The sequence below is a fragment of the Dromiciops gliroides genome, chromosome 1 (assembly GCF_019393635.1).
Source record: "Dromiciops gliroides isolate mDroGli1 chromosome 1, mDroGli1.pri, whole genome shotgun sequence".
In the NCBI taxonomy this organism is placed as follows: domain Eukaryota; kingdom Metazoa; phylum Chordata; class Mammalia; order Microbiotheria; family Microbiotheriidae; genus Dromiciops; species Dromiciops gliroides.
This window is the reverse complement of record NC_057861.1, coordinates 422912814-422930633: the sequence shown is the minus strand read 5'-3', so window position 1 is coordinate 422930633 and position 17820 is coordinate 422912814. Positions and strand designations below refer to the sequence as shown.

At 41.0% G+C, this 17820-nt stretch overlaps 1 protein-coding gene across 1 annotated transcript in view; it reads right to left on the bottom strand.

Annotated features, from left to right (window-relative positions):
* PDZD2 (PDZ domain containing 2) overlaps positions 1-17820 on the bottom strand; it is a 514363-nt gene that overhangs the window by 456581 nt on the left and 39962 nt on the right. Inside the window, exon 2 of the mRNA XM_043975400.1 lies at positions 9799-9888. The gene's annotated coding sequence lies outside the window, so the exon portion shown is untranslated. The remainder of the gene's footprint in view (positions 1-9798; positions 9889-17820) is intronic.

Here is a 17820-nt window from a genome sequence, read left to right as displayed (position 1 = left end):
CATCTGTTTGGTTAGTGTGCAGACTGTAGGGCTATTATCATATTGGGGCACTGTGAGGTTGTTGCCTCATTTTGGGATATTCTGGCTCTAAGTAGAAGTCCTCTCACACCCAGTTACTCATATAGTATGTTCCAATAATCTTAGTATAGTTTTAGTCTATGAAAGCTTAAGGCTAAGGGGGGCAGCTAGTTGGTACAGTAGATAAAGCACTGGCCCTGGATTCAGGAGGACCTGAATTCAAATCTGACCTCAAACACGTGATACTTACTAGCTGTGTGACCCTGGGCAAGTCACTTAATCCTCATTGCCCTGCAAAAACAAACAAACAAAAAAAAACCCACTACATATTCCATAATTATTGGGGGCCCATCAGCACGAAATTTCCATCCTCATTCCCCAGTACACTAGGAGCCCTACAAAGAAATTGCACATGAACTACTGCTCTTCAGGGTCGGTATACGCACCAACCACAGGCATTACCTGGCATCCCATGATCCGGTTTTGCATTCTGGTCTATGGGTGATTAAACTGACCTAGATCAAAGTGGACCGTGCCAAATGTTACCTCTTGCACAATCTAGAATTGCTCTAAAACAGTGATTCAGGAATGTGAGCTAACCCTCCAAAAGGAAGCGACCATATACTTGGACAGAAGTCAGGCAAAGGTGGAATAGAGATGTCTGCTGAAGCTGTCACCCTCTTCTATTCTTCCCCATCTCACTCCCTGCCCTCTCCAGCACACACCTTCCCGACTTAGTTCACCAGGACCTGAGGTCTGAAGCAAGAAGGGCTCATTCATTATCTGGCAGGATCTCTAGGGTCAGGATCTCACTTGGAATTCTAAAGATGGCACCAACATTGAAGGCCACTTTCCAACCCAAAGTTTAAAAACAGGCAAGCCTCAAAGCATCCAGAGCAGCTAGAATAACAGCTTTAACATTTGTGGGTTGGAAACCAACAATCCCTAATGGCAAGCTTGAGTGTGAGACATTGATTTCTCCAGCATCAAGAGCAGACAGAGAGCTCTCCCCAAGAGGATGCCACAGAATTTGGAGACAGCTGCAAAACAACCTATTTGATACAATTACCAGAATAATGTCCTCTTCTTGTGGCAAGAGGCCCTGGTGTGGCTTCGACATATTAAAATGTGCCAGCTGCAAATGCTATCATCCTGCTGAAAGCCCTTCACACACATTAGCCACTGAAAATGCCTTGTGAAGTGTACAAGAAAGCTACAGCCTGACCGAAGGAGAGGACACAGATGTCCTCACAGATACTACTTCAACATCCCTACTGTTAATTGATGTTTACATGCAAAGCACTTTCCATGCATTATATCATTTGATCCTTTCAATAACCCTAAGAATTAGGCACAATAGCTATTATTATTCCCAATTTACAAAAGAGAGACTGAGGGTCAGAGAGGTTGAGTGACATTCAGGATCACAGTTAGGAAACGTCTGCATAAACGTCTGCAGCAATATTCAAAGACAGGTTTTCCTGATTCCAAGTCTAGTTGCTATTCATTTCTGCCCTTCATTGTACTACTAGATCCACAGGGCCGTCCATGTACAAAGGGTTATAGATTTAGAACTGGAAGAAAAGGTAGAGACTTGGGATCTTCTAGCCTGCTTTGGGGAACTAAACACACCACAAGCTACAGAGGGAACCAAATCCAACAAGCCAAGAAAACAGTCTACATAATATTAATTGCATTTCTATATAACTGATTTCCTTTGTGGTCCTATGCATTTTATTTTACGCATTTAAAAACTTTATTCTGAGAAAGGATCCGCAGGCTTACCAGACTGCCAAGTTTTTTGTTTGTTTGTCTGTTTGTTTTGTTTTGTTTTTTGCAGGGCAATGAGGGTTAAGTGACTTGCCCAGGGTCACACAGCTAGTAAGTGTCAAGCGTCTGAGGCCAGATTTTAACTCAGGTCCTCCTGAATCCAAGGCCAGTGCTTTATCCACTGTGCCACCTAGCTGCCCCCAAGTTTTCTTAACCTTAAAAAAAAGGTTAAGAACTCCTGGTGTGGGCAAGGATGGTCAACCTTTATCATGGGATAGGGCTAAGCAATAAAATCCAGCTTAAATCCCACCTCTTCCAGGAAGCTTTCCTTGACCACTTCCAGTCTAGCAACTTACCTCCCTCCAAACTCCTAAAGCACTTTTATATAAATGTTGGCTACTGTTGCTGTTGTTTTATACTGGGAAGTGTTTTAATTCACTTGTGTGTGTGTGTGTGTGTGTGTGTGTGTGTGTGTGTGTGTGTGTGAGGTCACTCTGTGAGGGCAAAAATGATGTCTTATGCTTCTTTGGAAACCCCATTCCAATTATTAGAGCCCCTAATAATTATATTGAGATGTGACTCCGGTGAAATGGAACAGATCTTATGTAGCTTACTGAAGACAAAGAATGATAATAGTAGAGACCTGTCGTGATGTGTTTGAATGCACAGCAGTTCTTCTTTCGAGGTGTGTTAATCTGGCCTGTACCTGGAGTTACAATGAACAGAAAAACATGTTTTTACATGTTGGCCTAACAATGTGCAACCGTTATTTAGGGCAAAGAATTAATCCACAGAGAGTTGAGAGATCTGGGTTTTAGTTACAATTCTGCTATAACTAATTGTGTGCCTTGGACACACAAGTGACTTCAACGCTCTGAGCCTCAGTTTCCTAATCCATAAAAAGAATAGAGATCAAAGAAAGGGAAAAGGGACCCATATGTGCAAAATATTTATAGCAGTTTTTTATGTAAGGACAAAGAACTGGAAACTACAGGGAAGCCCATGAGTCGAGGAATGGCTGAACAAATTATTCAATATGAATGTAATGGAATATTTTCATGCTATAAGAAATAACAAAGTTAGAACTTCATAGAGTGAAGAGTGAAATTGTGGAGGAAGAAGAGCCAAACAAACAATTTATACTATAAAAACAACAATGTAAAGACAAATTACTTTGAAAACCTAAGAACTCTGACTAACACAATGACCAGTTATGATTCCAAAGTATCCATGATGAAGCATGCTGCCTACCTTCTGACAGAGAGGTGATGGACTTGGGATGCACTATGAGGTTTTTTAAAAATCTCTTCATTTTTACAGATGAGAAAATTGAGGCCCAGAAAAATGAAATGCCTTGCTCATGGTGACACAATAAACTACTGGCAGACCCAAGAAGAAGGGTGGCACTGCAGAAAGCACTCTGGGTTTGGAGTCAGAGGACCCGGGCTCCAATCTCAGCTCTATTGCTACCTGTGTGACCTTGGACCTTGGACACTTTTGTGGGCCTCAATTTCTCATATGTAAAAATGAAGAGGTTAAACTAGGTTACCTCTATAGTCCCTTCCAGCTCCAGATCTATGATCCTAATCCATTAATTCAATAAACATTTATTAAATTCACTGTGCTAAGTGCTGGAAACACATTTTTTAAAAGACAGTCTTTGTCCTCCAGGAGCTTACAATCTAAAGGTGGGGGTGGGGGAGGAAGGAGGCAGGAAAGGGGGGGGGTTGGATCAGGGGAGTACCTGGTCCGGAGGGAAGGAATTTGGAGGAATTTGGTATGCCACTCTCCAGCCCACAAGTCAGGAGAAGGCTCAAGGAGGTGGTGTCAGTCAAGGCATGGTGATAAGATTAGAAGTAATGAGGTTAACCTCTGGGAACATCTTGTTCAATCAGTAGAGTGGTCCTCTAACATGTCTCCAACCCTCTATAGTACAAATTGAACAGTTACCTCAGTTATGAAAATCCATCAGTTGTGACTGTATACGACACTATGGTAGATCAGAGAGTCAGAATGGTACATTCTTTCACCTTAGAGTACAAGGTGGCAATTTTCAACTTTCTAAGGATTCTGGGTCTTTTATTTTCATAGTAAACTACATTTATATAGTACTTTAAAGGGAGATTTCCTTGCAAAACACCCATGAGGTTGATTATTGCAACAACAATAATAGCTAACATTTATATAGTAGGGTCTTTCATTTTCTTTTTTCTTTCTTTTTTTTTTTAAGGTCTTTCATTTTCAAAGAGGCTGCAAATGACTGGGGATCCTACTTGCCAGCATGTTCACTGCATCAACAGACCAGCCTGAGCTTCACTCATCGGCTTACTAACAGCCAGCATAGCCCTTAAAAGCTAAGGTCCCAGGTGACATGAACCTATGATCGCAGGTCCAGGGAGCCTGAGGCTGTTAGAGCTCTTTGATTGACTTAGTGATAAGTTACAGCAAGCTATCCAGAACAGTGTCCACACTGAGTTCAGCATTCTTATGGGGAGCCCCCTGGAGAGCAGGTTGAAGTAGCCACATGGGGCAGTAATGGGATAGGGCCCATAAGTATTTAAAATGGCATTGTTCAGAACAAACAATTCCTGCTTGTCAAACTTGCCAGATTCTAGCAGGAAAGATATATTATGTATTACCATATATCCATAAGGTATAATAACTTGCGTTTAAATGGTACTTTGCACCATTTGCAGAGTGCTTTCAACTCTGTGAGATGGGGAGTGCAAACATCATCAATCCTATTTACCAAATGAGGAAGCTGAGGCTCAGAGAGGCTATAATATGACTAATAAATATCAAAGGCAAGAATCAAAACCAGATCTTTTGACTGATTTTTTAAAACAAAGCACTTAGTACAGTGTCTGGTACACAGTAGGTATTTAATAAATGCTTGTTCCTTTTTCTTCCCTTCCCTACAGCATGTTTTGACCCACAGTATAACCATGGCTGTGGCCTGGGGAGATATATGATATCTGCAGATACATCTAGAAATGTATTTCCTGGTAACACGTTCCAGAATTAAGGGACATTCGACTCCCAGCTCTAGGCCCTCATAGACAAAGAAAAAACCCTAAAGTTCTCAGCTTTGCTATTCAGACAAAACTTGAAATAATTACCCAAGAGAAGTACCCAAACTCTGCTGAAAAGGTCGCTTTGTCCGGCTGTGACCTCCCCGCTGCCTAACTGCTGAAAGCTGGGCAGTAACCTAATTCCATCCAGCAGAGTAAGCATTAAATGGGCATAGCTTTGTCTTCATTCAGCCATCATTCAGGAGAAATAAAAAACTGGGCACTGGATTGTAATCCATACCTTGGGAGCTAGGTCTCATCAACATGAAAAAGATAAGAGAAGGGAGGAAAGGGTCACTCAAATGCCCCAAAGGGCTCCTGTGTGGATCAGCACAGCTCATCTAGCAGCTTTCCTGAAGAGACTGGGGAAGGAAACCTCAGGTGACCTATCAGAGGGTAGAGAAAGCACCTCTCAGGTCCTCTTTGCTATGCATTGGGGCTTTACAGCAAACAAGAGGCTTATTAAGATGAATGATACAACTCCTCAACATCAAGTACTACAATCAATTCTAATTGACTAATGGGCTAAATATTTTTAAATCATTAAAAATGGGAAGAAAATGAAATAACATATTTACCTTGATCAAAGAGAGGAGAATAAGCTTTAACTAATGAACAAGTGGAAGAAAGTATTAGAAATTTCTGACAAAAAGATGATAGACTGTGAAAATTTGCTTTGCTTGCCTATGTATATTTGTTATAATAGTTTTGTTTTTGTTTTCCAGTAGAGGGTAATAGGAAAGAGAAATAAATACTTATTGATTGAAAAATTAAATTTAAATATTTTTAAAATACATTGGAGATATAAAATAGATGGATTTCACCACATAAAAATAAAGATTTGACACAAAATCTCCCACAATAAAAGCAAAATAAAAAATAAATGAGATTGGAGTAAAGGTATCTAACAAAGTCTGATATATAGACTCCATAAGAAGCTGATATAAATTGTAGGTAGTACTCTTTCCTCAGTAGATAAATGATTAAAGAATAGGCTATGAACAGACATTTTTCAAAAGAGGAAAATTGAAAATCTCTTGAAAAATACATCAAACTTCCTAATAATCCAAGAAATGCAAAAATCAAATGCAAGGCAAAGTAGCACCTTACTCCTCACAAATTGAACAAAATAGCTTAAAACTACAATTCAATGTTGACAGAGCTGTAGGGAAATAGGTCCCATGTAGCATTATTGGCACAACTGTCCACTGACTCAAAGTTTTTCAGAGGTGTGGAAATTTATTTTGATTTGGGGACCCTACCTTTGTGCTGAGATTAGAAAGCCTTAGGCCCTCAGGGTCTCTTCTGCGTGGGAGGAGCTGGTGCCCCTCCCCCTCTGCTTCAGCTGAGCCAAAAAGCCCCGTGGGCTGTACAAGATGCCAGGTCAGACAGCTGGGAAAAAAAAGCCCCCAGCTCCCTCCGACCTGAGCGGAGCTATCCAAAAGATCCCAGATAGCCTGTGCTGAGGCACAGGATGCTCGAGTATCCCCCCAGCCCCGGCCCTGGCTGGCGGATTAGCTTGGTGTGGGGGTGCAAAAAGCCCCGAGATTTGAGTGGAGAAAAGAAAAAGTATATATAGATCTGGGAGTAAGACAGGAGGGGGCTGCTGATGAGGACGGACAAGATAGAAATTACTGGAGGCAGCTGACGAGACGGCAAAGGTTGGGGCAGACTAGAGACAGGGCTACAAGGACGCAGGAGAAGGCTAAAGGACTAGGAGCAGAGAAAAGAGAGGTTGAAGGGCAGACTGATGGAGCAGACAGACAGAAGGTCGGTGAGAGAGAAACACAGGTTCAGCGGTGGCAGTAAGGAGAGGAAAGTTAGAAGCAGGGGGATTTACAAAGTGAAAGGGGCTCGGAGTTAGAATAAAGGACCTGAGTGCCCTAAGGCAAGAGGCGGCTAAGGCCCTTAATGTATTAAAGAAGGTCCAGGCCCAGCAGGTGGGAAAGAGACGCACCGCAATGCAGTCAGGTTGTACATTTTATTTCCCTGTATTCTTAATTTTAAATAGTATCTCATAAATAAACTCTGCTTTGATTATTTAGTTAAGAGGCTTCTTAATCCTTTGCTTATCAATTTGGGGAGTGGAGCAGTGTGGTGGAACTTTATAAATGGCCCATACTGAGTTAATAGCAGTCAGATAGCCAAATAGTCAACAGTCCCAGATTAGTCCTCCAGTCAGCTTTAGCCCCCCCAAATTAGGCCCAGCTAGTCATTTAAAAATATTTCTACATTTGAATGGCGACCGCGGCAGGACTTATGGCCCAATTATAATTTCTCTAAGCTTATAATTTTTCATATAATCATAATTTTTCATAAGTACAGGTATTATAATTTTTCCAGGATAGATATACTTATTAATAATTAATTTTTTTACAGAGGACAGCCTGGCAATCTCCTGTAGGATTTACAAAAGTTGTCCTACCTTTTTATTCAGTGATGCTATTACTAGAATATTATCTTAAAAGATGGAATGAAGATGTTAAAAAGCAGTAGATGGATGTATAGAGTGACTAGGATAGCTGGGCCAAGTGGATGAAGTTAGAAGATGTTGGGAAACTTGATTATATCCCCTTGCTAGGTGGGAATATGCTTATTGGGCACTTCGTCTGAGACTTTGTTCTTGCATGTAAGCACAATTCAAAGCTGCTTTATTTGTAATACCGAAATCTGGAAAGAACTCAAGGCCAATAGCCAAGGAATCAAACACATCAACATAATGAAACATCCTTGTTCATTAAAAATGACAAATATAAAGAATACAAAAAATATGTAAAGACTGATACAAAACAATTCAGAGTGAAGAATGAGAACATATATGTGAATGATGCCTTTATCAAAAATAAGATCAACAAATCTTTACAAATATACAGGCAGAGGAGAGAACAGAAGGGTTAGATTAAATAATTTGTTATCTTTATTATAACACTTTCTCTTTATAAAATATAGATAGTGGGGCAGCTAGGTGGAGCAGTGGATAGAGCACTGGCCCTGGAGTCAGGAGGACCTGAGTTCAAATCCAGTCTCAGACACTTGACACTTACTATCTGTGTGACCTTGGGCAAGTCACTTAACCCCAATTGCCTCACCCCCCAAAAAATAGTTTATAAAATATAGATAGTTCTTTACTTTGTTTATATTTCTGGATACAAGTTTATAATTATTTATATTTAAAAGGCTGCATAGTGCATAGAATACTAGACTTGGGAGTCAGGAAGACCAGAGTTCAAATCTTGATTCAGACACTTACAGGCTATGAGACCCTGGACAAGTCATTTAACTTCTTTCAACCTCAGTTGGAGATGGTTATGGCACAAAGCTATTGTGAGGATCAAATCAAATGAAATAATATACTTAAAGCTCCTTGAAAACCTTTACGTGCAGTGGAAATGTTAGCTATTTTTTTTAAAGAAAAAAAATCAAATGGTTCATTTTAACACACAGGCATAATGAACAAGTCTAAAACTCTGCAATGCCTTTGCATACCTGGAGAATCTCAAAATAGGAAGAGCTCTTGCTGGATCAGTTAGTACATCTGAAACTATTCCAACCATTCTAGTCACACGAGAGACAGCCAGAACATCTAATCTGTTTATATTCCCTTTCACGACTTATTCCCACCTTGAGGTCCTTGCCCAGACTAGTCCTCAGATAGAATGCTTCCCAATCTTCTAGTCTCCCACCTAATTCAAATCCTGTTCCCAGTATTTCTCTACTCTAGGAGCCTTCCCTGGCTAACTTCACCTGGTTCTGACAACTACAGGCTTTGCATACTACCCGAAAGCATAGATTCAGTTTGTACTTGCTCATCAATCAATCAATCATTCAACAAGCATTTATGAAGTACACTGAGCTCATTCATTCATTTCATGTGTTTCTGTGGTCTCTCCAACTAGATGATTAGTTATTTATGGCCAGAATCATGTTTTCTTTCTTTTTTTATCCCTTGCAGGGCCTAGGACAAAGCTCTGCCCACATTGGTACCAAGTAACACTTGCTCAATGTTGATCAATGTTGAAAGATATTCAGGGAAGATGGATCTTCAACGTCACTCAGTAACTATGGAGAAACCACTTAGTGTAGCAAGATGGAAAGCCTTGTTATGTTGTCTTTAAATGCACCTTTTAAAATTATGTGTTGATATCATTTACTCTCTCGGCGTTTATAACTGCAAGGCTACATCAAAAGCCAGGCTATAAAAATCACAAGGGAGCTAGAGTGCTGCTAACATATGCACTGAAGGAAAAAAGAAGAATTTTATGCAAATTGTCAATAAATTCCAGGTCTCTTAAAAAAATAAGTCAAAAGAACTGTATAAAAATGTTCCAAATCACTAACAATAAGAGAAATGCAAATTAAAACACTTTTAAGGTTTTACCTCCTACCAATTAAATTGGCAAAGATGATAAAAGACAGCAACAGTCAGTGTTAGAGGGATGGTGAAGAAACAAGCACACTTTGGTGATATAGAATTGTCAGAATTGTTAAGTGGTCCAATAATTTGGAATTATGCAAGCCAAATCACTATTTTATGTTATTATATTATAGTAACTATGCTACTGTTGGTCATATATACCCAAGGAAGTCAGTAACAAAAATAAAGGTGATATATATTGTGTGTGTGTATCACATATTTAGATATATTTTTTATATTTATATTTATATATTTATATGCATATATAATTTTATATATAAAGATGTTATGTATATATACACACATATGTGAGTAAGTCTATCCCTATATAGAGATATAAATATTCATAGAAGCATAGCTTTAGAACTAGAAGGGTCTTAGAGATCACATGGTCCAACCCCCTCATTTATGATAAGGAAACTAAAGCCCATAGAAGTCATGTGACTTCCCCAAGTCACATAGTGAAAAAGTAGCAGAACTGAGATTTGGACCCAGGTCCTCTGGCCCCAAATCTATCACACTTACCACTGTCCCATAATAACAGCACTCTTTGTGGCACTCAGCAATTGGTGACTGGCTGAACAACTCGTAGCAAATGAATGGAGTGGGATGGCACTGTAAGAAATAACAAATGCATTGAACTCAGAAACACGTGGGAAGGCATGTGAACTGATACAGAATGAAGTGACTAGGAACAGGGAAAACAATGCAGACAATGACAACAGTGTAAAAGAAAACAGCAGTAAAATGTTGTTAAATACAAACACTCCTATGAGGTCAGCAAGGGGGGAAAGGGACACATATGTACAAAAATATTTATAGCAATATTTTTTGTTGGAGCAAAGAACTGAAAACAAAGTGAGTATCCATCAGCCAAAGAACAGCTCAACAAAGTATGGTAAGTAAATATAGTGGAATATTATTGCATGATGAGAAATTACAACACTGAAGGATCCCAAAAAACTTGGAAAGTTATGTGAACTGATGCAAGGTGAAAGGAACAGAAACAGGAAAATAATTTACAGTATTGTAAAAGAAATCAACTTTATAAGACTTCAGAATTCTGATCAATGCAGCTAGAGATCTTGACTCCAGAGGACCAATAATGAAGCATGCCTTCTTTTTGTTGTTGTTCAGTTATTTCAGTCATGTCCAACTCTCTATGACGCCGTTTGGGGTTTTCTTGTCAAAAATGCTGGAGTGATTTGCCATTGCCTTCTCCAGTTCATTTTACAGATGAGAAAACTGAGACAAACGGGGTTAAGTGACTTGCCCGGGTCATACAACTAGTGAGTGAGGCCAGATTTGAACACATAAAGATGAGTCTTCCTGACTTTATTTAGGCCCAGCACCCTATCCACTGCACCACATAACTGCCTTTCTGCCTCTTGGCAAAAAATGCTGGTCTCGAGGTGCAGAATGAGAAATATATTTTCAGACACGATCAATGTGTGACCTTGTTTTCTTTGGCCAAGCTTTCTTGTTTTTAGTTTTGGTTTGGGGTTTTTTGTTTTGTTTTGTTTTTGCAGGGCAATGAGGGTTAAGTGAATTGCCAGGGTCACACAGCTAGTAAGTGTCAAGTGTCTGAGGTCGGATTTAAACTCAGGTCTTCCTGAATCCAGGGCTGGTGCTCTAGCCACTGTGCCACCTAGCTGTCCCCTATGCTTTCTTGTTACCAGCTGTGGTAGAGGAGACTGGGTTAGTGGATAGTGATAGGGATACAAACAAGAAAGAAAAGAGCATTTATAAACATTTTGAAATACAGAGAAGAAAACAAAAAGTTTAGGAAACAAAGAGTTACTTTGTTTCTGCCTTGTTAAATTTAATATGCTCTTTCCCCCAACCCCACCCCCCAAAAAACCCAAACAGTTTTTAGCAGAAGCTCACAAGTTCATATACAATCCTCTTTTTTTTTTGGTTTTTCTTTGTACCCCATATTATTCATATTTAGTGATACTTCTTTTCCCTTTTTCTTTCTAACCTTATGGTGACAATTGATTGTGTGGGTAGCAGTGTCAGAAGAGATTCGAAAATGAACAGGAGGTAAAAGAAAGCAATAAAATATTATTTTGAAACCAAAAAATGTTTTTTCTAAATAAGTCAGATAAAGGAAAAAAAGATGATCATATAATCACAGAAGTTCCTGCAGTTAGCATAGACGAAGGTCTCTCTGCTTCTGCCCATGGATGGAAAGACTTTCTAGACAAGAGCCAAGGGAACTGGAAGGGATAAAGTAATTCCTTTCAGAAATCATCCTCAGTTAAGCAGGATAAACAGATTTGTTATGGCTAAAATGGAAAGAAATTGTAGACAGATGAGAAGAGCTACCAGTAAGGTATTTCAAAGTCAAGATACTCTGAAGTACTGGATATACCCAAGGAGAGTTTTCTTCTAAGTCAAAAGATAAGTCAATCAAGATGAACTGACTTGGGGGAAAACACACCAGTAAAGAGTAATTGAGGATAACCTTGTAAAGTATATTACTGCCTCTAGTTGTCTATATTTCCTTTAACTTTCTAAATTAAATTCATACTTGTTTTTAACTATTTTAATAAAAAGTTCTAATTTATACAAAAAGTATTATTGATGCAAAAGCATGCTGACAGATCTCTCAGTTAGCCAAACCAAGGAAAATCTAGCTGTTTGGACCATGCAACTAACACCAAGGCACCACGGTCCACTCAGTATCATTTGACCTCAATTGTATGTCAAGTACTTTAAAGAAAATTCAGTCTTGTTCAATATAACCCTTACAACCCCAAAGCCAAACTTGCTGACGAGAAACAGAACCATAAACCATTCTAATATTCAACAATTCTCCCAGTCAGGTTAACCCAAATCTGTCATTTCTATAGCTTAAGTCAATTTCCTTCTATTCTGTCCTCATGAGAAATGCAGGACTGCTGCTTATCATTCTCCTTCTAAGAAGCTACTTTATTTAGCTGACCTAGAGTTCTTAACCTTTCTTTATTGGTCTTATTTTTAAACGTCATAGTCATTTTTGTAGCTCTTAGGGACAAGGAAGACTATGGTACCAGAAAAAATTACATCCTGTTCCTGTTGTACACACAAACTGGGTCTCTGGAATTGGCAAAGAAATATAAATTATGTTATGTCAACATATCTTGTAGAAGTAAAGCCCTAGCAAGCTTTTTCTTATGTATTTCACTGTTTTTCTTATTTCAAAGTAACTATGCTGGGAAAGGGAAAAGGGGAGAAGGAGGAGGAGACGAAGGGAAGGGAAAAGAGGGAAAGGAGGGAAGAGACAAAAGGAAAGAAAGAAAGGGAAGGGGGGCAGCTAGGTGGTATAGTGGATAAAGCACCGGCCCTGGATTCAGGAGGACCTGAGTTCAAATCCGGCCTCAGACACTTAACACTAGTTGTGTGACCCTGGGCAAGTCACTTAACCCTCATTGCCCTGCAAAGGAAAAAAAAAAAATGAAAGGGAAGAAAGGCACTGAGCAGGAAGACCCAAAACACCACAGCATACCTGCCCTGGGACACTGAGTCCTCTGCAAACACTCACTGGCTGCTAAGAATGTCGAAAAGCTATGTGGAGAATGGCGTCCAAGATGGATTGTGATAGGACTAGTGGTTATAAAATAAGCATAAGTCATCTGGGAAAAGATAAGAAGTTTGGAGCTGAGATCGTTTAAGATTCCAGGGAGGATTGTTTGAAAAGTCTAACCCCTCCTACTCTGGCCAACAATCAGAAGAAATGGGGTCACCACTTAATGAAGTTTTAAGATGGGTGATAAATAGAGAATAAATGCAAAAGAAAAACTCACAGAGCCGACAGCCTGTGGATTTCAAGGTCACCGAAGGTCAATGAGTGAAGTACAAGGCCTGCTTCACACAAAGGGGCCAGAGGATTTTTGCAGATGATTTTCACCTCAGCTGTTGAATAACAATGTGACAACTAACATTTCCATAGCACTGATTATGTTCCAGGTACTGTACTAAGCACTTTATAGTGATTATCCCATTTGATCCTCACAATGACCCTCATGCTATTATTATCCCCATTTTACAGGTGAGGAAATTGAGGCAAACAGGGCTTAAATGACTTGCCTGGGGTCCCACAGCTACTAAGTATCTGAGGCTGGATTTGAACTCAGGTCCTCCTGACTCCAGGTATAACACTCTCTCTATTGCCCCACCTCGAATAAGAGATGGCTGAGAGCTTTCAATGGGAGCTAGGGTTGGGTGGGGGTGACGGGGAGAGAGAGGGAGGGGAGAGAGAGAGATGGGACATGGCTTTCCATGAAGACCATAGTCACCAGTGACATTGCTTCTTATTCTTGTTCTTATCATATTCTGATGAAGAATAGGGCATCTGGTTTTCAGCAGAGATGATAAGGATACCAATGAGCCAGCACCCTATCCCAAGCTACAAAGGCATGCCACATGTAATAAGGGAATGAAAAGCAGGAGCCATTCTCCTCCCAAATAATGCCTTCATGATAAGAAGTGCTTAATGGTTCCATAATTAGCGTGTCATTCATCTGAGAATCAAAACCACTTTAGAAGTATTATCATAATCCCTTACAGGGGGTAAACCTGAGGGCCAAAGATGGCCTCTGGAATAGCATGGCTATGCTCATCTGGGAACCAGAAGAGAGAAGAGGAGGAGGAATAGGGGAGGGGAGAGTGAGAAGAAGAGAGGGAAGAGGAGGGGAAGAGGAAGAGGAGGAAGAATGAGGATGAGGAAGAAGGGAAGAGGAGAAAGAGGAGAGAGGATAGGAGGGGGAAGAAGAGGAAGAGGAGGAGAAAAGAGGGTGAAGAGGAGGAAAAGGAAGGAGGAGACAAAAAGGAGGAGGAAGAAGAAGGGGAAGAGGAGGGGAAAAGGAGGAGGAAAAGGGGGAAAGAGGAAGAGAAAGAGGAGGGAAAGGAAGAAGATGGGGAAGAAAAGGAAGAGGAGAAAGAAGGGGGAAGAGGAGGAGGAGGGGAAATAGGAAGAGGAGAAGGAAAAGGAGAGGAGAGGATGAAGAAGAGGAGAGGAGAAGGAGGAGGAGAAGGAGAAGCATCTAGGATTATACGATCTTAGACCAGCCTCAATAGTGCATCACCCCCGGAAATGCCACACTTGCCATGCCTTGGGCTGCACAGTGATCTAGCACATTATATAATATGTATGGTATCTCTCGAACCCTCTGGGCTAGTGAGGTGAGGTGGGAGCAGGGAGAGGATTGTCAGACCGAGCAAACCCTCTCCTCCTCTTGCCACAGGAGGCATTTCCAAACACAGCAGGGTCTGGCACCCTGTCAAGGATTTCAAGGGCAAGTCAGCATCATTTCCAGGGAGCAGCAAGTAATTAAACTCACTTGTCCAGGCAAAGCAGTTGGCAGGCTCAGACTGTGGACCCACCGAAGTCCTCCTAAGTGGGTGCACAAACTCATTGAGGGAGGTGCTACCTAAACAGGAAGGGGCAGAAGGCACTGCAGGGGAGCAGGGTGGAGGGAAGCTGTACCAGTACAATCTAACCTAAATCCCTCTCCTGCAACTTCAATCCATATCTTCCTCTTGTTCTGTCCTCAGAGGAAATGAAGAACAGCTGCTCATCAGGAAATGCAGGGAGGTTTGATTCTTAGGAAATCCAAAGCTTGGGGGGCTTTAAGTGGAGTCCAAACAAAGTTCAGAGGTCATCCACAAAGCGCAGGGTGCTTGTGCTGGTGCATGCTTCCTCTCCTTAGCAGATGCTCCTGAATCTTGTCTTTGGCCTGACCATTATTTTGATTTCCCCAACCTCTTTATGCCGCAGTGTCCAGGAAGCAAATGTCTGCCTGTGTTTTAAACACCTACTCTAGCTCTGGCCCTACCTCCCTATGCCTAAGACAATTCTGACTTGAGGTTAGAGAGCTCCAGGTCAAATGGGCATGTACCCTGTAACAAGGGGAAGGCAAGCAAAACTCTTCTTTTCCTATTGTTACCATTTCTTTCCCCCTCCCCCCAACAGCTGGAATGGCAAAATCCAGATGTTTCCCCTCCCCTGACTCGACTCTCCATCAAACATAGTCAATAAAATTAGACACACTCCAGCTCTCACAGTCTTTCCCACTGCGACTAAATCATCATTTAGAAGGCCCTTTCTACTACCTTGCATAGACATACTACAGGATCTCAAAGCCCTTTGTCTTAAAGCATGCTTAGGTCCATGGCACCTGTGTAAGATGATTGGAAAAGTGAGTTAAATAGATCTAACATCATAAAAGTTGAGCCAGAAGTAATCACAGGGGCTATCTAGTTCAATCCTCTCATTTTGTGGATGAAGAAACTTGAAGACCTAAAGAGGCAAGACAAGTTGTTCAGTCAGCCAGGTAGTAATAGGGCAGAATTTGAAGCCAAGTCCCCTGACTCCAAAACTAGCATTTTTTTTCCATTGTACTTCACCGCCTCCCAACAAGCAACTCCTCCAGGAGTTTAACCAAACAGAAAGAATAACTGCAAAGGATTTGATTCCTCACTGATGGGTATTGGGTTTAAGAAGGCTAAACTCCACTGAACACACAGTGCGCCAGAGGAAAGCCAGAAGCAGCAACCCCCAAGTCTCAACAACATTCACCAACAGCCAGGCCCCCTCCCCCCACCCCAAAGACTATGAAGAAGGGACTTCGATGTCCTTTTGAATGCCTGTCTCCAAAGAGGAAAGTGCAGCTGCCTGATAACCAGCCTCATGGAAACCTCAGTTTTCAAGAAGGCATTTCCTCAAACATAAACTACCTTGCATGAATTAAAAATATTTTTGTTTCCAAAAGAAAACTCGGACATGTCTAACAAGTCACCATGGATACTTCAGTCAGCTCAGGGAGAAAACACCCCAAAAGATATTTTAATGGGAAAAGAACACCAATCAGTTTCAATATTCTACTCTCAATTGTATAGCTTCTCTCTCCTCCTCCTTCTCCCCCTCCTCTCTCCCTCCCTCTCTCCCTCCCTCCCCCCACTCTTCCCCACCCCCCACCCCGACTTCCTTCACTATCATACAACCATCAGAATCCTCTCTTCGCCCATGGCGAGAAAACCTGTACTTCACTAACAGGTCAATTCCCAATTTGCTATGCTAGCAGGTGAAGACTTCAGCAACATGGGGGGATCCTGCTGTTCACCCACAATATAAGTTAAGAAAAAAGCGGAATTTACCTCCCAAACCAAGAACAATCCTCTCCCTGCCCTTGTTCCAGCTTGGCCTGATGAACTCCAACTAAAGCCAAAAAGTGTTCTCGACACAAAGGGACCAATCCTGGGCACAGGCAGCCCAGTGCATGACCCTCGAGAGGGAGACAAATTGTCTGTCACCCTTTCCAGATACCCAGTTTTTCCTGGGCATGGCAAGAATACACAGTACGTTCCCAGCACTTTGAGATTTCAAAGAACCCAGCAATCACTCATTAGCTCATCCGCCCAACATCCTGCACAGTTGGATGCTCCTGGACCACTTTCAATTTTGGTCGAAATGTTTTTTTCCCAAGCAGAGTGTTTTGCTATTGTAAACAGGCTTACTTTTTCCTGCGGGGTTGACCTGACTGTTTTAGGCCATGGGGATGTGGCCAAAGACTTCAACACTCTCAAGCTAGTGAGGCAGAAAACAGTAGCTACCTCATAGGCATAGTGCACTTCTCCTTTAGATAGGACAAAAAGATCCTGGAGATGATAACTGGAACCTAAGACCACTCAGCAAGTTAATTTGTAGGGTGGAGTCTGACACAAGCCTTTGTGAGACACAAGTCTCACAAAACTACTCCCAGAGGCAATATCCTCTTGTTCCTTTCAATGAGGAAGTTACATATTTTTGCCAAGTTGCGTATCTTTATTCATTCCATACCTCTCGCCCATAATGCCCTTCTTTTTACCAACTGAAATTCTATTGGTTCACCAAGGGCCTGTTCAAGTGCAATTTCTTCTGAGGAATATTACCTGAAAATTTTCCCTGGTTACTTTAGGCCACAGTGACAGCTCTGTCCTCTGAACTTCTTTGACAATGATCGTCTGTCTACAAATAACCAGGGTACAGTAGATGCTCAATTATCATTTGCCAATGATAATATGACATAGTACATAGGCAATATGACATAGGACAAAGAGTAATAGACCTAACATCAGAAGATACTTCAGTTCAAATTTCCACTTTTATGCTTACTCACACTGTGACCCTGGATAATTCACTTGCCCTTTGAGACTCAATTTTCTCATCTGAAAAAGGAGACTAATAATTACACTATTTAGCTCAGAGGGTCCACATCAAGAAAGTACTCTGTAAAGTTTAAAGCCCTATAGAAATGTGAATTACTGATACTAATATTAAAGATAAGGAAACTGAATATTAACACAGTTCTGATTACCTGGGATTACAGAGCCTGTTAGTGGTTTATCATCTGATGCCACTGATCCAGATATGGGAAAGTGGGGTTACCATACCAGAACTCGTTTCCAGCCTGCCTTATACATCATATAATCCAACATCCAGTCAAACCTCCTCATTTTACAAATGAGGAAACTGAGTCATGGGGAGATTAAACAACTTGCCCAAGATCACTCAGATAATAAGCA